The sequence below is a fragment of the Anser cygnoides genome, chromosome 4 (assembly GCF_040182565.1).
Source record: "Anser cygnoides isolate HZ-2024a breed goose chromosome 4, Taihu_goose_T2T_genome, whole genome shotgun sequence".
NCBI lineage: Eukaryota > Metazoa > Chordata > Aves > Anseriformes > Anatidae > Anser > Anser cygnoides.
In genome coordinates, this window is record NC_089876.1 from 70,174,574 (window position 1) to 70,198,150 (window position 23,577).

Genomic DNA, 23,577 nt, shown 5'->3' on the forward strand with positions numbered 1-23,577 from the left:
TAACCTGTGGATAAGGCATGTTTTCCTAGCTGGGAGCTGGCTGGGCTTTTGCTGATGACTGCCATGTGTTGGTTTAGTCTTGCATGCAATTCTGTCTTGATTTCACTAAATTTCTCACCGTCAGCATTTTCCCCAAATTGCTCCACACAGCTCTGCTGGGAAGCCCTTCAGGTAAGTTCCTCTGCAGGCTTATGGAAAATATTACAGATGCTTTTTCCTTGATAACAAAGTTTATTTTCCTCCAACAAATATAAATACTTCATTGATCTCAGTGATAGCAGTTTTACTATTACAGTTCATCTTTCATCTGTTGCTTTATAGATTTTATTTTGGTCACAGTGACCAGATCTGTTTAATTTTTTGTTCCTTACAGTTCCTTCTTGGTATTACTTCTTTCTGTATCTTTTTAATGAGCTTCAGCTTGAACCACTGCAGTTTACAACTGATAGGAAGAGGCTTGCGCACTGGAAAGACTAATGACAAGAAAGACATTGAGTGATAGTTTTCTAAGATAATTTTCTAAGATGTCATTAGGGTGAGTTTGAGAACTGTTATTTATCTATAAGAGATTAAACTTTGTTCAAGTGTGTCTGCATGGATTAAAGTTGTATTTCTAATTAACTCTAATTCACTGCAAACATTACCCTTTCTACAATAATAGTATAAACAAACAAACAAAATATTTAAAGAATATTAGGTGCCTTAATATACTTTAGGCTTTCTGTGGTGTTCTCTATCCTTAAGAACACCTCCTCAAGTATCCCATTATCCACATTAGCATTCAGGTGCTTGTATATATAGCTATCAGGCGTGCCTGAGGTTTGTTCTTTTCTATAAGATATCGTGCTGGTTAGGCTTGTAGTGGTTTTATTTATGAAGGTATGTAAAGGTTTACAAAGTGCATAAAACATAAGAGAATTTTTTGAGGTTATTGACCATACATGAAATTTAACTTCCATCTAGTAGTGATGAATATCTCTTTAGCAGAAAGATGGAAGAGGTCTGTGAGCTGGGAAAGCAGGTAGAGAGCATTCCCCAGGAAGAATGCAGTACACTGTGAAGGGAGTGTGCAGCTGCCATTAGGTTATGATCATCTTCAATGGATGAAACTATAAGGATGAAATAGAAACACCTGAAAAGCAAGAAAGAAGACTATATCAGATTCCTAAGACAGGTAAGTGTTGCTATGTTTTCAACACTGCACCCATAAAGCAGATGTTGATGAAATCTAACTATATGTTTGTGAGACCTTTTTAACCTTAAGGAAAAAGTAAAATAGAAATTGTAGAACTTGCAAAAGTAAAAAGTAGATTGGAAAAAGAGTTTGCAACTTCTTTGGACCAAGAACTGAGAGTTAGCAGTATGAGAACAGACAATTCTTGGTATTGACTAAGAGAGTTTGAATTGAATTGCTCTGAAGTTGTTATATCTTGTCCTTGTGCATGGGTTTTCGTTGCCTTCATCCATCTTCTTGTTGCTGTCAATGATTCCTCAATAAATCATATCTGGAGTTGAACCATTTACAAGAATTGTTCTTGTATGCCTTGTTAATTCTGAACCTATTTATTTCTGATCATGACAAAGCTGATTCCTTTCCTGTATGTTTGTGTGGGTAAACAGAGGTCCTGATTGTTCCTCAGCAGGTGAAACCATCTTAGAAATTGACAGGGGCTTCACACAAATAAAGATGGCAAGGTTGTTCTTGTATATATCATGTATATCTTGTGATATCTTATTTGTAAATAAGTAGGCCAGGCTTCAGCTTGTTGATACCTAGACCTGTGATTTTTCACCATTAAGCGTCTGTTGGGAGATAGTAGAGTGAAACCTGTGTTCTGTCAGGAAGTACGTGTGGTGTTTAAAATAAAATAGTTCTTGTATCAAGTGCCAGTTGGCTTGTGGGCTGTGAAAATCTTCACCCCTTAACATTTACTTAGGAAGGGTTAGTCCATTTCTGTCTTCTCAGAGCACCACAATGGCAGTGCAACTTCCTTTTATGAGCCACGCAGCAGAGCTACAGGGTCATCAGTGCTTGTTTGAGAAAGCTTTGTGTTTTGCCCATGGACCTGGAAAGTATTCCTTGTAAAGGACTATTTCCCGCCCTCTAGATCCCCATTAAAGAAGTCAACTTTACAAACAGCTTTCACAGTGGAGGAATAAAAATGCTCTGTAAATGGTGGCTTCTAGAGAATGATACGAGACACAGAAACGATCTTCTTTATTACTTGTTACAGAAATAAAATTCTACCACAAATATTTTAATATAATTTTGTTCATAACATAAAGTAAATATATATTAAAAAAATAGAGGAAACTCTTTCATACTCATTTCCTCTATTTTTTTTTCTTTATGTGAAACTTTATTTGGAAGTCTGGGTCATGCACAGCCTGCTTCTGTCCAGCAGAGCTTTCCTATTTAGGCTGAAAAAGAAGTTTTTTGGCTTTTTGAGTCACAATGTCATAGATTTAATGTCCTGGTACTTACTTGCCTCCTCTTATTTAGCAGTTGCTACTTTATTAGAGACTACTTGTGGTTTTACCTCCTCCTTTGTTAATAATATAATTCAGTGTGAAGTGTGTGTGTATAAATAAACAGCTACTCCATGCTGTTATGTCTCAATGTGATGATAGATTTGTTGAAATGAAAAATGAGCTTTATTTACAACCCCCCCCCCACCCCCTCACCCCCACTTACTGATGCAGATACTTGGGTACAAATCCATTCCTTTAGAGTTTAAAACTGATTTGATAAGGCTACATGCAAAAAGAACTATTCCCAGTGCTGCTGCAACCTTTTGTTTTAATGGAGAGTGTGCATGCATGCACAGACTCCATTAGCACACACCACTTGTTCCACTTACTAAGTCTGTGGAACAAGAGGAACCCTATTTATCTTCATCATTGCAGTGTGAATATGAAAAACTCTTTGAGAATCTGGCTCAGACAGTAAAATACAAAGTCTTTGTATGTTTGGCATCTAAATCCAGATCTTGTTCATTGCCAAAGGTATAACTACAGCTGTTAGATTAGCCTGGTAATCAGACACCTCTCAAGGATAAAGATGAGGCAAGTCAAGAGCACAAGAAAAAGCCAGTTCCAAATAAGTCTGCAACTCACAAAATAATTTGCCTTGCAACAGTCCTAATATTTTAGGATTTTAATGATAAGTGTATGAAAGCCTATTCTGAATGATCAAGCTAACAAATTGTAATTAGCTATCTCTGTACAGGCGCTTTCTAGTACATGATATAACATTAGATCTGATCGGTTTTATACACAATATTTTCCTTGCAAAACAGGAAGAGTTGCGAAAAATAAAAATAAAAATCCAGAAACTTGAGCCCTAGTGAATTCTCATATTGCTGTCTACAGGTCATATCCTGGGCTTGTCATAATCCATAACACAAAGCCTTTCAGAGCCATACAGCTTGGCTGCAGCAGGTAATTCATAACCTGAAAGATATGAATACTCCCAGTGAGAGCTGTGTAGTTGCTCTGTGAAACTCTCAAGAGTTTATAGAGATGCACTTATGTGTTGCCATATTTAAACTCTTAAATTTTGCTCCTGTTCCTGGGATAAGTAGGATGATTTTGCAGAGACTCTGTGCATTAGGAGATTATCCTTTACTCTCCAGAAAAGAAAGCTAGGTTCCTACAAAGCAAAGTCTCCTAAGAATTCCCTAAAAAGGCAATGTTGAATGCTGCTGGCATGAAAATTGAGGACTAAAACCTTTTGGAAATATACACCAGATCTTTTTTACCTCTCACCCGTACCTAAAATATGAAGAAGATACGTTGAGCGGTATTTTTTTGTTACTCAGATATGTGAAGACCCTACAGATGCTTAGAAATTGAGAATATATTACATCTGCAATGTGTCAGGACCTAATAAAAATTAAAAAGAAAGAAAATGGAAAAAGTTTAAAGTTAAAGCTAGAGAGTGAAAAATACTTTTAAAAAACCTTCATTTTTTTCTCTTATATGTGAAGTATTATGTGCTGTTGTGAATGGTTATGGAAACTCCACGAGCATGGAATACAACTAATTCTCAGTGAATATTTTGGGCAGAATACTGCTTAGCGTATAGGAAAAAGTTGAAGTGTTCTTTCCTGCAGCCTTAAACAGTCTAAACAAACCATGTAGCTATGTAAGTATCTCCCCACTTTTTTTAAATATTATGATTTTTTTAAGTTTAAATAAGTGTCTTCTGACTAGTATGTGAAGAACAATTAAGCCAAATCAAAAATAAATCAGTCTTTAAGTTTTGCTGATATCACGGACTATTTCAATGTCACAGATTTGCACTTTGCAACTTCTGGCTTTAAACAGATTTGTCAACAGCTGGAATTCATTATAACCTTAAATTTAGCACCAACATCCTTCCCCACCTCCATTAAGTTGCTATATAGCTGTAGGAACGCCGGCATTGTAGACATAAAAGCCTAAATTTTAATAATAATAATAAAAAAGATCTTTAATATTTATGTGTATGAGAAATAATAAGATTTGGTAAATAGATATTGACTGGGGATCTATTCAGCTCTGGAACTGTAATTCTGAATTTCCTGTGCAGGTGAGTGCCTCAGGCCAGGTTGTATGGGGCTTTGAGCAACCTGGTCTAGTGGAAGGTGCTTGTGCCCATAGCAGGGGGGTTGGAATTACATGGTCTTATGGGTCCCTTCCAACCCAAAACATTCTTTGATTCTGTGATACTAAGCAAAGTCAGATTTAAGTAAAGCTAGGTTAAGTGCTGATTAGACTCTTGAAACCTGCTAAAAGGGAGCACAAGACACTCAGTAGTGGAACAGGGATGGAGAATGGGATGGACTATCTGCACTTACATTGCCTTCGTTTTCCGGGCCTGGTGACTGCAAGCTGCTTTAAAATTGATGATGATGAACCCTCGCCTGTCTAAACTAGTACTCTCTGCTGCTGCATGTCAAAATGCTTTGACTGTGTCAAATTGGGGAAATTGCTTGCTATGAGTAGCTGAGGAGCCTTGAATTGTTTTATATTTAAAGGTTTGTATCTTGAAATGAGATTATTCAGACAAAACACTATAAAATGTTTCTAAATACAGAGGATAGCAGCAGCACTGCATCTATAAATGAAGTTTCCAAGAAAACACTTTCCACTGCCCTCTGCTGACTGCAGGCTGTGTAGTGAAGCTGGTCTTACTCAGCTGCATGTGTTTTTCTCAAAGTCCTGTGCTTGGGAAGTGCTATCTATGCTATGAATGGAACTGTGAAGGTGAGTCATAATTTCAGGATAACTTCTTTCTGCAGGTGCTACTATCTAAAAGCTTTTCTTTGTGATCACCTGCAATGAGACATGTGATATCAGCAGACGTAAAAAGCTTTTTCAAGTCAACTTTGATTACCAGGTTATATGCAGTGCTTAATGTGGGTGTGTTGAGTTTGTGCCTCTGATGCTTGGAGCAGCAGAGTTAATTTGGGGCTTCAAGAAAAGTATGAAACACTGTTCTAGCCTATTTGTATTACACACCATCAGCTTTATTCCAGTCACTGAAGAAAAAAAATACAGAAAAACAAACAACAGAACCAACCCCAAAAACTTCTTAGAACAGAAGTTTACCCTGCCTTTTAGGGAACAGCGTGATAAAACTTTGAAGTGTAGGAGGCAAAGCAAACCCTAAGCTCTTTGGGGAACATGACAGTCTTTAGGCTATTTTAGCATGATGAAGGCACTATAACTTTCCTTTATGGGCAATTCTGTTACTAAAAGGGCTTAGGATACAATGCAACTGTAATACAATTCCTGCTTGCTTGCTATGCTGTGGATTATTGGGAAACCTTGATTTAACCATCTGGTGAATGAGACATTGTTATTAAAGCAGAATGTTTGGCCTGACTCAAGTACTGCAAATCAGAGCAACAAAATAAGTCGTCATTGTAGGAATTATAGCCCTGTGTACTATTTCTATAAATTGATTATAAACTTTCTAGTGTTACCTTACTAACCTTCTCCCTCAACTTTTATAACCTCTCTATGCCTTAATTTAAACCTGAAATGTCAGCATCTTGTACTTTCTCTGAAGAAACGTAACTGGATGCTATGTGCAGATAGACCAGTGTGGTCAAGTATCAGACACATTCCTCATTTTCTAAACATAAAAGCCAGCAGCACTTCAAAGCTAAGTTAATATTACAGGCCAAGTAATGATTCCAGGTCACTAAACGTATTTCAGTAAATATCACTTGATTAGGTCAGGTCCCAGAAGTAGGTTAATCACAGCAGGATGTTTCCCAGGTAAGTTTTTGTCTCATCCTGAGCTCTGCGCAACGTGGCTGAATACTGCCTTATTGCTCAGGCTAGCTAGAGTAAAGCTATATAGATGAATTTGTGTTATATGGCCATCATCAGGTCTGAGTATCACGTAAATACATTAGACATGCTTATTACCCATGAGGGAAGGAAAATATGAGGTGGAGTCTCAATCTGGTAATTAAATGTTTTCCTCAGGCTTTTGTTCTTCCTTGCAGAATGCTTTCAGGCAGCAGTCTCCTTCTGCCTCATGTTCAGTATCACAAGTGGTCTTCAGGGCTTCTTGGATGCTGCTGCTGTACAACCTGTCTCATTGGCAGCCAGAGCTGCCTCTGAACCCTGTGTCTTTCTCTCCTGTAGATTCGAAGTACTCTTGGCACTTAAGCATGAACATGTGGGACGTGCTGTAAGAAGGCATGCACCCCTCCCTGATCTGCTGAGTTTAGAGTTATTAGAGACAAAATCTGGAAGGTTATATCACAACACAGTGTGAATGCACCTGAGGGTCAAGACATGGATGGAAAATATAGCCAGCCATCTTGTTACACCTGTGGTCTCCAGTATGCTCAGTTTATTGGCTGAAGGCATAATTTTGTATGAAATTGTTGTCTAGCCTTTGCTTCCTTAAATCAGGTCAATGATCGCAGTTAAATGCAGCTGGAAGGAAGGCAACATATGAAAGTTGTTCTGGTTTTAGCAAGAAACTTAGTAGCAAAAGGTGTGCCAAGATTCAAGCCTGTACAGTTCTGAATACTTCCATAGATTGAGCACTTGCAGAATTCTAATTATTATTGATTATAAAAGGTGACCTTGCCAAGGCACGTAAACCCTAAGAATGCACCTGCAAAATTGTTTTTTTGGCCTATGCTAGAGGGGAAAAACCTCTGTATGGTTATGTCATGTATGTTCAAAACACTTTTTTTTCAATCAGTTCCAGCATTTATTTTTTTTAAATAAAATAAATCACCTGTTTTGTTCTCTTGAAGAAGAAGGATAAGAAGAGAAAGAAAGAAGAGAGGGGTTGAGAAAGAAGAGAGAGGTTAAAAAAAAATACATAAACACCACTTTAGAGGAGGCTTCATTGGATTTTACAAAATTTAACCTCGGCTTCTTGACTCTTCTCTTTGTTGCATATCTGATGCAAAGTTTTTGTGGTCTACTAGCAAACCCCAAACCACGAGGTAAGATTGACTGTGCATTATTGGCTGCTGCTTTATTTTATTATAATTCATATTAGAATTGGGACTTTGCAGTAGCTTTCAAGATCAATGGATACAGAAGAATTACATTTTAAGACTGTTTCATTCAGCACCTAAGTGTTGACAATGCTGGTAAATGAAAGTTTTATTTTGAAAACAGGCATGTATTTAAAGTATCATTGTCATTGGTTTCTTTGAGAGAAAGATATCAATTCTAGATGAATCTGACTATTGATTTAATTAGCAATTAGCTAATAGTTATTTTAGTCAGTTATGTCCATTTCTATGAAATAGTTACAGTTAATTTAGAAATTATTAGATTTGCAAACTAACTGCCAGCTCTGTAAACAGTTAGGGTACAATTATGATTATATCCTTCTAGCTTCCATTTGACCACTTTAAATGGAGTTCTGCAAATTAATTTAAACCCTCTTCACAATACATTTGCAAAGTGTAATTGATTAGTACTTAGTGACTATTCTTTCAGTTGGGTATAGAAACAACATACAGATTATTCCATCTGTGTCAATCCTGTAGGACTAGTCAGAGTAAAATACATCACCTATCACAATTTGAACTAATAGTTTGGTTTAGGGTTAGTAAAAGAGTAATGTATTACTCCTAATTGAGAATGAATAGGATATCTTCCTTTGCAATATCGAGCCAAGTTAGCATGTTGCCTTTGTAGACAGAAAATAACTTGATGAAGATCACTATTAGAAAAATCACATTTTGTCAAGCACCAAACACTAATATTTTTCATTTCTATTTAATTGATATAGCAAGATAAGAAAGTCTGCAGGATGTTTTTACATTTTTCTATTGCCTTGTGATATGCTACTACAGACATGAGTCTCCAAAGCGTACTACTAGAAGCTTTCATACAACCTAGCCTCAAAAACTTATTTTGAGAAGTGTATCCTAACTCTATCATGGAAGGTTGATGAGGAATAGACTTCAAAGACAGTGTTTTTTTCTCACCCTTTTGATAAGCCTTTCTGTTTATATAGCTCTTAGATACTTCTTCCATGTGTGGTAACTACGGCCTTTTGCTCTGTCAGAGGTTTCTCCAGCCTTCTGCTGGAACCTGTGAAAAGTATTGAAGAGGAACTGTAGGTATTTCCATGTCTCCTGATCACATTTCCAAGTGGAAGCACATAGGGTCTTGAGGGAAAGTGTCACTATGAGGGCTGCTCCAGCCCTTCTTTTCTGCTCAGTTCTGCAGAGCTGTGATTCTTCTCAAGTTCACCGGACAAATTTCAAGTGAAGAGTCACAAAAGGAAATAACCTTTCAGAGGTTTAAGCCTTTAGAAAGTGATTTCTTGGATGCCAGGCCTTTTTATTTAGAAAAACAGGGTCCTCAGCAATTGTACAGTTCTCCTACCTGATGACTAAATCCCAATCTTCCTGAAAAAAAAAATAATAATAATAAAAAATAAAATCCTGGAATTGGTTATTTACTCTAGTGGAGATTTGGGGCTGTTTTGTTTTGGTTTTGTTTTATTAATTTTCTTTTTATTGAAATATTGTTGAATGTTAGTTACATGCCTGAAGTCCCCAGATAATGTTTGAAGCTCAATAAATAATATGCTCAGGAAGGACAAAGGAAGCTTTTCCCTGAAAGGGAAAGCTGCAGTTAACAGAATAAAGGACCAGTTCCTCACTTGTACAATTTGATAACTATTCTGTGAAACTGCTGTCCTTTTCTGTATTTGCATATGTTGCTACTTGCTGCCAAAGCTGTTTGCTTTCTAGTTTGTTACTGTTATCAATGTGTTTACTACAGTCTATTTACAGATATTTTGTATACTGAAAGACAGTAGCATGTACTGGAAACAAAAAATATATGAGCAAATTGTTAGCTTAGCTCTTTTTCTTGGTAGGAAAAAAAAGATATTGAAGGGTAGTTCAGACAGAATTAGAAATATATTTCTAAATATGTATTAAGAAAATATAATATTTAACTGCTGTTTACAGCACTGTCTGGAAGGTACAGGTGTAGAGACCAGGAAGTGAAAAATGTTTTGTTTCATAGCCAGATACAAAACAGTCTTAAATGCCTGAAAGGAAAAAATTGTAAAGCTAATACATATCTGGGCTGTATATCTGTTATACAACTGCAGGGTAAGCCCTTCCAGAAGAGGCAATAACGGGTCTTCAGTCTAGTGGTAAAAAAGGTCAGATGGGAGGTGAGGAGTTCTGGACACTGCTCCATAAACTGTTTTTACTTTTTACCAAACATTCATATATATATTATATATATATATGAGATGTATATACACACACAGATCATGTATATGACTATAACACACAGAGCCTGTATAATATATATAAATGTACATTTTGGAAAGAGAAAAGACCATTCCCCTTCCCCAGTACAGCACACTGTATGGTATGATAGAGCATCAGTAACATCAAGCCCTTCCTGGCTATAGAAGAATAACAACTTGGTCTCCAATTTCCCGAATTAGGCTACAAATGACTAGTTCTTTGTGCAAGGGAACCACTGTTAGCATTACCAGAACCAGAATCCAGTTAAGAGGAAAAATAAGCATTGATCAGGTCGTTGCAAACAGTTCGTCCCCCTTACTTCTGGGGAGGATTTGGAGATGGTGCAGCCAAGATGCAAACATAGTGCTGGCCCAGAGTAGGGTTTGGTGGCCCAGGGAAAGGAAATAGTTTACAGTGGTTGCTAGCACAGACAGTTACCCCATGGTGCTGGGGTTGAATCCAGTTGAGAGGCCAGACCACTAAATAGCCAGATGTTTCTGTACCTAGCCTGTACTAATGCAAGGCTCCTTACTTAACACTTTTGAGAAAACAAGAACAGCAATTCAGCAGGTGATATTCATTTTGTAAATCACTTTACTTTCAGCACTCTGTGTCAGCAAAACTAAAGCCAGATCCATTACACCAAACCCTGTTCCTTCCTCTTAGATCAGATCACCAGGCTTTTCTTCCCCTTTGGGTAAATAATGGAGTGGGGTTGTAATTAAGGTCTTTCATAGGCAGGTGTACAGTTTATCTATTGTTTAGGGCCATGCCAATACACTGTGATGAATCTGCTTTCTGGCAGGAGTTCCAATTAGAAGGGCGTGACTCTTATCAGAATGCTAATTAGTGAATTCTATTGTATATGTGAAGAATGCAGTAATACTGTGCGAGGATATCCTTATTTTTGTCAAGGTCTGCTGTTACGATTATTAACACTAAATCTGCAGTGTCCTGATGTCTCCCCTCCCTCCCCCTCACCCCCCCGGCATTCGGAGCTGTTGGCATCTTCCCATTTCAGCCTGGAATTTTGTGTTTGTTTTTTTTTTTCTTAAAAACAGTGACTTTTCTGCTTCTTAAGAGACTGGAATACTCTAGCTGTCATTTTACTTGACTGTTATTAGTGGTGGGAATGGGATTGTTTTCCCCCGAAATTCTTTTAAGTTTTATATTTACAGAGTAGGTTTGAAAGGTGACAATTGGTTTAGAAACTTGGCTTTATGATCAGTGCTTTCATTGCCATTATACTGCAAACACTTGCTAAAGGATATCAGCCGTAGATTTCAAGGTGAAGACCCAAACTATTCCAAGTTTTTACGTATGTGCTTAGTTACGAGTATATGAATACTAGCATAGTGATTCTATAGTAAATATCTGTTTTTCTGATTTTTCAGATAAAATATTGAGTGTTCTTAAAAAGGGGTTTAAGCTTTGGACTTGTCATAAAAGTAATACGTCTGGGAAAGAGTAATCAAGATCAAATGTTCTAAAATATCTTTAAAGTAAATTAAAATGAAAACACTGAAACCTTCTTTGTCCTAAGCTGTTCTAATGAAAACTCATATAGGATTCTTAGTGTTTGATATCGAATGTGTGTGTACTTCTACACAATGCTTTTTGTTCAGATTAACTCCTCCTCCTACAAGACTCATAGAGTAAAGAGCTTGGAAAAAATGATCTCTCCATGGAGATCAGCTCTACTTTGTCATCACAAGAGGAAGTAAAACACTTTTCTTTTCAGTGGCAAGCTAAATGTGTAAGATGTGAATTCTTGACATTATGCACACATTGTTCATGACAGACTGCTGTGTACCATGAGGTGGACTGTGACATTCATTTCAGTATAGTCCAGAATTCAATATTTAAATTATATAAAGTATATAAATGTATTACATATACATTATGTATTATATATACATTTAAATAATGTATTATTAATAATGAAGGCAACCCCCTTTCTCTATAAGGTCTTACTTAAAATGAAGTATGTTGCAGTGTAAAATATTTTCCCTGTAAACTCACACCCGGATTTTTTTATGATGCCTTTAAAAAGACCCACAGATTAACCACTGCTTGATTCCTTCAGGCTTACATACACATTTTTAGAGTTTTTTTGTTTGTTTATTTTTCTTTGTTTTACATTTGTAGTTATTATAATGAAAAAAGTAAATGCTGTACCTAAATTAGCAACTCACTTTTGAAGGCACTGTCTTGAGGGGGAGCAAAAAGTCCAAACTTCTTAAAGGTCACTTGGTAAACCAGTAGTTTGAGTCAAATGCTTCTGCAGATCTGGACACTGTTCAGTGGTCACCTATAATTGAACTTAGTAAGAAAATGTCATATCTTGTCTTTTTGTCACTGTTTATCTCTCTGAGGGATCAACTACCCTCTTCCACTACTTGTTTTTGCATTTAAGTAGTTCTATTTCAGTTTATCTCCTTAAACGATGTTGTAGATGTCCCTATAGGGTTTTCTCTTCACAGCACAGAAATTTATCTGATTTTTTTCCCTCTGATAAGAAAATTTTAGAAAATGTTTCCAGTAAAAAAATAAATAAATAAATAAAATTAAATGGTAAACCTGATTCTGAAAAATCTTATTTCGTGTTTGTCAATCCTCCACATAACAGCAGCACTAAATATACTGTGCATTTGGCCTCATATCTGGGTTTGCAACACCTAGCATAAAAAAATAACTTTATTTCAAGAAGAGTCTCAGAGATGCATGTTTTTTGTCTTGATACCATCAGTACAGTGTGGCTTCAGAGACACCTTTGGAGATATTTCTTCCACTCTGTGGCAGAATCTTTCAGCCTTTCCAACCACTTCTCTGTTAGATGGATGGAGTACCATTTCATCATCTTGCTGTCTCGTCTTTCTTGCAGACAATGCTAGACTGCAAATGTTATTTCTGTCATACTGGATTTTAAGATGACTTCTACTGTGCCAAAACTGAGGGTGTACTCTTGATATGCAAAGGCACCCAGTCACAGGAGTGTCTGTGAATTTTAGTCACTACCTTGAGGACAGTGAAAGTTGGAAATATCTACCAGGCAGCAGGTGGTTGGGGTACAGAGCCCTGGAGTGATTCATACCACTGTTCTAAGATCTTGATCCACATGAGGCTCTCTGGCTGCCTTGCTGTATATAGCAGACAGTGTGAACTCTAGGACACCACTGCCTGCAATATGCAAGCAGAGGGAAATCATTCTTCCACATTCTAGTGGCACATGTGAAAGAAAAAGTGGGAGTAGGGAAGACAAACTGTTGTCATCAGACTGGAGTTGCAAGTTGCTGGCACTAAAGCTGCCTGTAGCTGTTCTCAGTATGTGAATTTTTTTGAATGTTCATCTTAAATGGCACTTACCACCAGACAATACTATTATTTGGTTAGGTATTGGAATAGGTCACCCAGGGAGGTGGTGGCGTCACCATCCCTGGGGGTGTTCAAGGAAAGGTTGGACGTGGTGATTAGGGACATGGTTTGGTGGGTGATAGTGGTGGTAAGGGGATGGTTGGACCAGATGATCTTGGAGGGCTTTTCCAACCTTAATAATTCTATGATTCTATGATTATTGGTCTCAAATTTGGTCTGTCTAGCAATTCCTTTTCCACCATATTTTAACATATTAAAGGGCTTAATTTTGCTTTTATTGGCCACCTGTCTTTACCATATAAGAAGTGACGAATTGAAAGCTTTTCATGAAGTTTTGAGAGAATATTAAATTACCCATAGAAGTTAATTTTGCAGTAATTCTGATGTAATGCTCACTAAACAGTACATCTCTACTTGTCTGAAGCCTATTAAGCTATACAGACGCAACATGTTCTGCAAATATTTTACATCAGCCTAGAAATTTAGAATGTGTGGCCTTAAACTCTTCTATCAAGCAGATATAGTATATCCCATTGTAATGCACAAGACTAGAGGTAGATACAAGGTATGAACTCTGTTGTTAGAATATGTGCACACATGGTGTCCGCTTCTCTTGCAGCTGGTCTGATATTGCAAATTCTGCGGAATTCCAGTTGGACAAACAAGTAAAGGAAATAATCAGTGTGTAGGATACGTGTCTTCTGAAAACATCCACTTTTAGCTGAATTAACAATAGGTAGCCAGTGAGAGTTATAAATACTATTTTGAGCCATTGTGTTAAAACTGGGAGTTAGTGCCGTCTTGCCTTCCGCCTTCCAAGTACTCATTCCATCGCTCTCATTTAACCACTTAGCATATAACTGCATTTTGTAGCTGGCCTGACTGTGGCGCAGGCACAACTTCATCATCTGCAACAGTAGAAAATGAGTAGGGTCCCTGAAATAATGATAGGCAAATGAATCTCACTGATGGTAGCATCAATTAACTTAGTAATTTGTTACAATTGCCATCAGTAAAGAATACAAGCTTGAACAATCTTAAGCATATCAGAGCTCTGCAGGATCCTGGCCATGAATGCCTTGCCAGTGCAGCACTGTTAAAAGGTACAGCCAAACGATCCTTGCAGAACTAATGAGTAACATTTAAAGTGATCATGCTAGCAGGTCCTGTTCAGTGTTCCTGCTCCTCCCTGTCCTCATGTACACAAAGTTTGAGACCACCCTCCACTAGAGCATGCTCTATGTGCTCATAACTGATCAGTAAAGAGAATAACACTGCAAATGAGTACCACCAGCAAGCTGGCATTTGTGTTGCTGGTGGTACCATGCTGGTGTCTGTAGACTTCCAAACCAGCCTGCTAACACACCACACTTTCAGCATGCATTTTCCTTCCTTTGGTTCTCTATCACTTACCATAGCTCCAGAAAGATGGGGCAAGTGGTCTGCCCCAGGCTGTAGAGGCATTAATGGTCAGACAAGGTCCATAAAGAGATATTGCAGACAATAACAATAATGCTTGTTCTCTTTGCTTTGTAAACACTGGAATACACCTAGGGCAAGGTACTTGGCATATTTGCTACCATCCATCTGAGTGGCATGATAACTGCATTTGCAGCTGTAACTTCACAGGAAAATAACTAAACTAGCTCTTCAGGAAGGTTTTCACATACAAAGAGAAGATCTGGCAAAGTTTTTTTTGTTTGTTTTTGTTTTTGTAACTGTCATTATAGTAGTCTTTGGCTTGTTAGACACAGGATTTCTTGAGGAAAGGAGACTTTTAAATGTTATCAATTTTAAGAATTTAAAGCTCTTAAATTAAAGGGGATCATGGATGGATTTCCTGGTTAAAAAGTTTAATGTCCTGCATCCTCCTCAAAAACAAAACAAAAAACAGACAAAAATATATCAAAAGTTAAGTACTTGAAAGTAAGAAAATGTAATGGCATTAACTGCAAGAATACTAATTCTACATCTTGACTTGTTTGTACCCTTTTCTGCATGCATTTAATATTTTTTTCTTTTGTCCCCATTTTTTGAATGCAAGGACAATATGCAATGTAAGAGAATGAATTTTACTTTATTTTTGTAAATGAAAAAGCTTTTATAGTCTTTTACCAATGAAAATTTTAAATGTATAAGGAATACACAATTTTTCTGCTCTGTCTCTTGAGAGCGGCAAGGCACCCACCTCCCCTTCCTGAAAGTTTTTCTTCCTTCTCTTAAGTTTCTTGCATAAAAATTAAGTATTTAAAACTTTTCCAGCATAATCAGAAAGAATGTTAAACCTGCTCATAGTTTTAAATTTATGGGACTTCACATATGGATGATCACCTACTTTGAAAATAGTAATATGCAGGAGAGGAAAGAATGTATTTGAAAGATAGACCTTCTTGAATATTTATTAAAACTTGCTTGTTTTCTGTTTTGACATAGCTGATACCATACTCTCCTTTTTTTTTTCATTTGGTTGGTTTGCTGTTTTGTTTTGTTTTCTTTTATTGTTATAATGACATATTTATGTTCACAAATGTGGCTGTCTCAGCTCCTGTGAAAATGATGCATACTGTTCAACAGAGCTCTTGAGGATCACTGCAGAGCACTCAGAAAATGATGTGAGACTTCATTATGTCCTTATCAAGGAATGTACTATGTAATATGAGTCTAAGTCACTTCTTCAATTAAGGTGTACCAGTTTCCAGTTATAACTCTCTTCCTGGCTAATAATGATTCTTCAGTCTCGTTAAGGTATGTTATGCAAGTAACTATTGAGAACTATCATTCAGCCCTTCTGCAAGTAAAAAAAAAGCCAAGAACCAATGAAAAGAGACAGCTATCTTCACAGTTTCACCTTACATAAACACTTTTAAACTAGAACTTGAAAAAAAATGAAGCATATAGTTTAAGCTTCATTTAACTTCTTACATGGAACCTATTCCTGTTGCCCTTCTCAAAGATAAAATTCTGTTTCACCTCTGGTCGTAACTTTACATCCAGGCTTACAGAGCACAACTTCTCTCTGCTTTCAAAGAACTGGTCCTGCTGAGGGAAAACAAATATCTGTAATTTCTCAGCAACAAAGGTTCGACAAATTCATTACAGATCAGTGCAAATGCGACAATCCTGTACGTATTGAATTGCTGGTATTTAACCAAAGTATATGAAATGCTTTGTTACCATTTCATTACAATAGCATTCCTAAAGGCAATATAACATTCTTATACTTTTTAACTTTGGATTTTTTTTAAAACTCAGGTCCAAAGTCTGTCATCCTTTCTGATGCTGGGTAGTATTTTTCTATACAAACAGCAACACTGGCTACTGGCACAGGAATGTGTTGTTCAACAAAATTAAGAGCATTGGAATCACTCATGCTATTTAAATACTATTGAAGTTCTTGCTTTCTGGAAATAGAGGGAAAAAAATATTTTCCTTAAAGTGACTTAGAGACATGATATTAATAAATGGAGATTTATACACTGAAACACCTTCAGTGTAATTGGAGAAGGCATGGGGGATGTTTCATGTCTGCACATGAAACAAACATTCAGACAGACATTCAGTAGTCTAATAAATGGGAAAAGGACATAAATTAGTAGAGTCATAGGAGGGGAAGTTCAAACTATACTGAGTTACTGCACTAAAACATAAGCAACATACCATACCTTAAAGACTTCGTATTTGGAATGTCAAGTAGAACACATTTTTGTCTAGTTCTCATCAGGATCGTTAGCTAGAACATCAACAATGAAAAGGAATGATGGTTTAGGATTCACCACACCCCTTATAGTTCAGTTTACACCTAATTAATTTCAGGTTTCTTATTTCGGCTGAGTAGAAATCAGGAGTTGTATATTTATGTGAAATATGGGTGGGCAGCAATTCCTACTCTGGGCTTCTCTAGATGTCTCAGTGATTTGATGATGAAGGTGATTACCTGCCCTTAGTCACAGGAATGGGCTTCTGGGCACAACAAGGTTAATTTAGTCAAGGTTTAATTAGATTTAAATGTGAGAGATTTAGCAATGATAGGATCCAGGAGGGTAGACAACGGAGAACTTTGCTTAGTAGAACTTAAAAAAAAAAAAAAAAACTCTCTTGCTCCTCCATCTTTAAATTTAAGGAAAAGAAAAAGAAAACAGTGGAGAAACAGTGAAAGACAGTTTCAGATCATCTAGTCAAACTAGAAGGAAAAATATTTTCAGGCTAAATGGTAGTTCATGTGACACAGGTTAGACATATGTATTGGGATGGTTTAATTGTATACAACTGGTGCATAAATTCCATGGTCACAACTACACCTGCTGATAAACTGGCTCCTTGTATTAGGTTTACATGTCAAGACTTTGGTAGCAGCTGGCTGCACAGGTGGCCTCTGGGAGAAGAATCCAGAAGCTGTCCCATGTTATGTAAAGGCCAGTTTCAGAGGGCTCCAAAAGGGACTTGCTGCTGACCAGAGCCAAGCGTGAAAGCATCTTAAATCTACTCTGAGAGAAGATTTAAGAAGAGGGGGGAACTATGGCACAACAGCAGCTGAGAGAGCAAGAAACGTCCCTGCAGACACCAAGGTCAGTGTAGAAGGTGGGCAGGAGGTGCTCCAGGCACCAGATTAATTTCATTAATCTCCCTGTGCTGATTCTGCTTAGCCCATGGTGATAATTGTTGAGTGATCTCCCTGTCCTTATCTCAACTCTTGAGCATTTTCATTGTGTTTTCTCCCGTTCCCTCTGAGGAGGGGGAGTGAGACAAAAGTTTTAGTGGAGTTCAGCTGCCCAGCTGGGTAAAACCACCACAGTCCTGCCTTAGGTTCCCATTCATTTTTCATTTGATGCAGACTCATCATGTAAATGATGAAAAGCTATTTCTTCATGAAAACTTGCCTTATAATCACAAATCCGAAGTGGACTTGCAATATTGTTTATACTTTATTAACATTTATTCAGTGAAAATGTCTAGACCTTTATTGCAAAAGTATTGGTTGATAGTCAGCTGAATATGAGCCAGCAGTGTGCTCAGGTGGCGAAGGAAGCCAACAACATCCTGGCTTGCATAAGAGACAGTGTGGCCAGCAGGACTAGGGAAGTGATTGTCCCCCTGTACTCGGCTCTGGTGAGGCCGCACCTCGAGTACTGTGTTCAGTTTTGGGCCCCTTGCTACAAGAAGGACATGGAGGTGCTCGAGCAAGTCCAGAGAAGGGCAACGAAGCTGGTGAGGGGTCTGGAGAGCAAGTCTTAGGAGGAGCGGCTGAGGGAGCTGGGGTTGTTCAGCCTGGAGAAGAGGAGGCTCAGGGGTGACCTTATCGCTCTCTACAGGCATCTTAAAGGAGGCTGTATTGAGGTGGGGGTTGGTCTGTCCTCCCACGTGCCTGGTGACAGGATGAGGGGGAATGGCCTCAAGATGCGCCAGGGGAGGTTTAGGTTGGATATTAGGAAGAACTTCTTTACTGAAAGGGTTGTTAGACATTGGAATGGGCTGCCCAGGGAAGTGGTGGAGTCACCATCCCTGGAGGTCTTTAAAAGACGTTTAGATATAGAGCTTAGTGATATGTTTTAGTGGAGGACCTGTTAGCGTTAGGTCAGAGGTTGGACTAGATGATCTTGAAGGTCTCTTCCAACCTAGATGATTCTTTGATTCTGTGATTCATTGAACTTTTAAACTATCTTACCGTGGAAGAGTAGATTTTAAGATTTGTGGACATTGACTAAACAAAACTATTCAAGGGACACAATTCCAGAGCAGAAGAGCAATCCATAGAAACTCATGCTATTAAGGACAAGGCAAAAGGAGAGACTGGCTAGCGGAGAAAACAATAGTCGTTAAGTAAGCATTCTGAACTAATAAACAAATAAAAACAAAGGCTTGACAAAGAAATACCAATGTAGAAGTGAGTTAATATTGGGAAAAGAAGAGTTGGAGATGAAAGCTAGTCAAAGTCTAAGGACTGTAGTAGATGGAGAGAATGAAATGGGTTGAGGAAAGACAAACAAAAATGCATATAAGGTGGCAGGAAACTTGCATCAGTATTAAGATAAGGCTCGATATATAACTTTGAAGTATTAAGAGGCCTGTTACCAGGGTAAAATTAGATGGTATGCTGTTTGCCAAGAACAAGGCTGATGCAAACATGAAAAATTCACCACTAGACAAGTAAGATTTCAGAATTGCCACACAGCATGTATAGTAAAGGTCAAATTCTAGCTGATTTTGAGATTAAACTTGTTTAGTATTGGAAAATATATTAAGTGGTGGTCTGAACACGACCTTTCCTTTCACTCCTATGCACATAAGAAGTGCTGGTACTTAAAAGGAATGGTTTTGACATGTATTCAGCATGCTCTTGTGAAAATATCTCAACCAAAAGTAGCTAATTTTACAGGTTATTTTGGATCAATCATCTTTGAGTTAGTTTACTTCATAAATGTCACAGGTATTTATATAGAACTTCAGTAGCATACAAGTGTATAGGACAGACAGTTGTTTACAGGGAAACCACCACAGTTGGTATGGTGTGATAGGAGATGAATGGAGACTTCCTGACGGTCAAATTAAGGGAACAAAAAATAAATTGAGCATGAAAAGTGCGACAAAGGAACAACAGTGCAAAGCTAAAGAAAATAAATTATTTCATTACAAAATTGTAGCTCAGATTTGTAAGGTTTAAAAATGGTCGCAGTTCTCTAATCATATCTCATTGTCCCTATTGCATGAATGAAAATGAAAAGAATGAGTATAATGTTTTGATCTGAAACGGTTGTTTTAAAGTAGGGTTCAGATGAAGGAAATAAATTATAATAGGCAGTTAATCTTTATTTAATCATTTTAATTCATTATTTACATAGTCTATTATAAATTTATACAGTCTACAGAGGATATCAGGATAATTACATGATTTCTTTCTTAATCTAACAGTTGGTTGAAAAAAATCAAACTCAAACAAATTAAGCAGACTTTGGTGGAAAAAAAAAACTATGTTAATGTTCATTTTGGATCTTGGTTAGTTTTGCTATGCTTAGGCTTAATGGATGTGTTTGTTTCAAGCCATCAGTGATATTTTTTTTCCTGAATTTTTGACTGAAATAAACCCAAATCTTGAAGAAACTCAGTAAATATTATTTAATCTAGCTAGATTGTAGTCTGCTTTAAAATTTCTTCAAAACTTCACTGAAAATTTCTTAGTATTAACTAGATTCATGCAAAATAAAATGGAGGAAATTGGCCATGCAGCACTTGATCTTACTCTCCTGTGCATAACCTTTGACCTTCAAAGATATATGGGATCTGTTCTTCTTTAGTCTATCTTACTGTAGTATTTCCTGGATGCACATACCACAACTAGAAAAGTCTCTGTTTTGTTGCTTGTTTTTCCAAGAAGGCAGACACTACCATATTCAGATCAACAAACTGTCTATTTGAGACACCAGCAGTGCTTTTCTTACACTGGCATGGGGAATTAAGGACTAACTGAGCTGAGGCACAAAGGTATATAGTTATTTTTTTCAAAACTGGGAAAATGGCAGAGGTCAGATGAAAGGCACAATACATGCACATCTTTCTAAACATGAGTCAATATCGGAAGCAGGAATGCAAGTGTCTTCCTGGGATGCTTTAATGAACATGGACAGGACAGATTTCTTTTTACTTCAATTACATGAAGCCAAAATAATGAGTAGTTGAAGTTACACAATGATAGCCATTGAAGTAACACAATAATAGCCATCTCATTTTAACTATATACCACCTTCCAGAAGGGGGACATTTCCAGGCGAGACAATTTAATTATTTTTTTTCAGTCACTAAGAGAGACTTTCTGATTTTGCTGTAGAAGGGAAATAATAACAGATTCAGGTGTTTCTGCAACTGAGCAACTGCAGTGGGATATGTAACTGGTGTACTAAAGAAATCAAGCAATGTGACTTTAACTTTGTCCAGGTGAAGCCATCGTTGGTTTATGTTCTTGCCTGTAGATAAGTGTAACCACTTAGAAGAAGCTTTAAAATGCTTTCCAGGAGGATGTTTTATTAATGATGCTGTTGTGGTGGTTTTACTCGGGTGGGTGGCTGAGCTCCACCACAACCGCTCTCTCACTCCCCCTCCTCAAAGAGGAACAGGGAGAAAATACGATGAAAAGGGCTCAAGGGTTGAGATAAGGATGAGGAGATCGTGCAGTAATTATTGTGACGGGCAAAACAGACTCAGTGTAGGGACATAGTAAGATTTATTGCCTATTACTAACAAGCTAGAGAAGTGAGAAACGAAGGAAAGAAACCAAAAGCACCTTTCCCCCCCATCCACCCTCTTCCACCTCCTCCCCCCGAGCAGCGCAGGGGAATGGGGTTATGGTCAGTCTATAGCTCTTCTTCTCCGCCGCTCCTTCTCGGTCACTCTCGTCCCCTGTGCTGTGGGGTCCCTCCCACAGGGTGCAGTCCTTGCCGAACTGATCTGGCGTGGGCTGCCCACAGGCAGCAGCTCTTCTAGAACTGCTCCAGATATGGGTCCGTAGCATGGGGTCCATCCCTCAGGAGCAAACTGCTCCAGCACGGATTCCCCACGGGCAGCAGCTCCCTGCCAGGTCACCTGCTCCTGCGTGGTCTCCTCTGCACGGGCTACAGGTCCGGCCCGGAATCTGCTCCGGCAGGGGTCTTCCACAGGCCGCAGCCTCTGTCGGTGCAGGTCCACCTTTTGCAATGTGGTCTCCTCCACCAGCTGCAGCGTGGAACCCTGCTCCACCGTGGTACTCCATGGGCTGCAAGGGGGACAGCCTGCTTCACCGTGGTCCTCACCACAGGCTGCAGGGGACTTCTGCTCTGGCGCCTGGAGCACCTCTCCCTCTCCTTCTTCACTGACCTTGGCACCTGTAAGGCTGTTCCTCACTCCTCTCACTCTCCCAGCTGCTGTGTGGCACAGTGGTTTTTTTTTTTTCTTTTTTTTTTCCCCCAGTGTTAAATATGCTCTCACAGAGGTGCAAAACAACAATGCTTATTGGCTCAGCTCTGGTCAGCAGTGGGGCCCTTGCCAAACATGGGACAGCTTCTAGATCCTTCTCACAAAAGCTACCCCTATGGCTCCCTGCTACCAAAACCTTGCCACGTAAACGCACTACAGCTGTACTGAACTAGCACCCAGTGGAATCTTTTCAGTTTTCCAAAATGAAAGCAGTGGACTCAACTTTTGCTTAAAAATCAAAAACTTTAGAGAAATGACAAAAGGATTTTTTATTTCCATGTGAACAAATTGAAAGAATTTGACATCAAAAAAAGAGCAAGAACCCTTCAGACTTTCTTCCTGTAATTCTTACTGATTTTACAGATAGCACATAGCGTTTTCTACATATTTCATTCAAAAATATGTATAGAAGACAGTTCAGTATGGATAAGACAATAAATTCACAGATTCACAGATTTCTCTAGGTTGGAAGAGACCTCAAGATCATCGAGTCCAACCTCCGACCTAACACTAAGTACTCCACTAAACCATATCCCTAAGCTCTACATCTAAACGTCTTTTAAAGACCTCCAGGGATGGTGACTCCACCACCTCCCTGGGCAGCCCGTTCCAATGCTTAATAACCCTTTCGGTAAAGAAGTACTTCCTAACATCCAACCTAAAACTCCCCTGTCGCAACTTTAGCCCATTCCCCCTCGTCCTGTCACTAGGCACGTGGGAGAATAGACCAACCCCCACCTCTCTACAGCCTCCTTTCAGGTAACTGTAGAGAGCGATGAGGTCGCCCCTGAGCCTCCTCTTCTCCAGGCTGAACAAGCCCAGCTCCCTCAGCCGCTCCTCGTAAGACTTGTTCTCCAGACCCCTCACCAGCTTGGTCGCCCTTCTCTGGACTCGCTCGAGCACGTCCATGTCCTTTCTGTAGCGAGGGGCCCAAAACTGAACACAGTACTCGAGGTGCGGCCTCACCAGAGCCGAGTACAGGGGCACAATCACTTCCCTCGACCTGCTGGCCACACTGCTTCTTATACAGGCCAGGATGCCGTTGGCCTTCTTGGCCACCTGAGCACACTGCTGGCTCATATTCAGCCGACTATCCACCAATACTCCCAGGTCCTTCTCGGCCAGGCAGCTTTCCAGCCACTCATCTCCCAGCCTGTAGCTCTGCTTGGGGTTGTTGCAGCCCAGGTGCAGGACCCGGCACTTGGCCTTGTTGAACTTCATGCAGTTGACCTCAGCCCATCGCTCCAGCCTATCCAGATCCTACTGCAGAGCCTTCCTGCCCTCGAGCAGATCGACACACGCACTTAGCTTGGTGTCATCTGCAAACTTACTGAGGGTGCACTGGACGCCCTCATCCAGATCATCGATAAAGATATTAAAGAGGACCGGCCCCAGTACCGAGCCCTGGGGGACTCCACTAGTGACCGGCCTCCAACCAGATTTGACTCCATTCACCACAACTCTCTGGGCCCGGCCATCCAGCCAGTTTCTAACCCAGCGAAGCGTA

The 23,577-nt window shown here is 38.9% G+C and overlaps 1 protein-coding gene across 1 annotated transcript in view; it reads left to right on the top strand.

The window, feature by feature from the left end:
* Positions 1 to 1,003: 1,003 nt before the first annotated feature.
* Positions 1,004 to 23,577, top strand: part of GRID2 (glutamate ionotropic receptor delta type subunit 2) — an 807,057-nt gene continuing 784,483 nt past the window's right edge. Inside the window, exon 1 of the mRNA XM_066996365.1 lies at positions 1,004 to 1,174. The gene's annotated coding sequence lies outside the window, so the exon portion shown is untranslated. The remainder of the gene's footprint in view (positions 1,175 to 23,577) is intronic.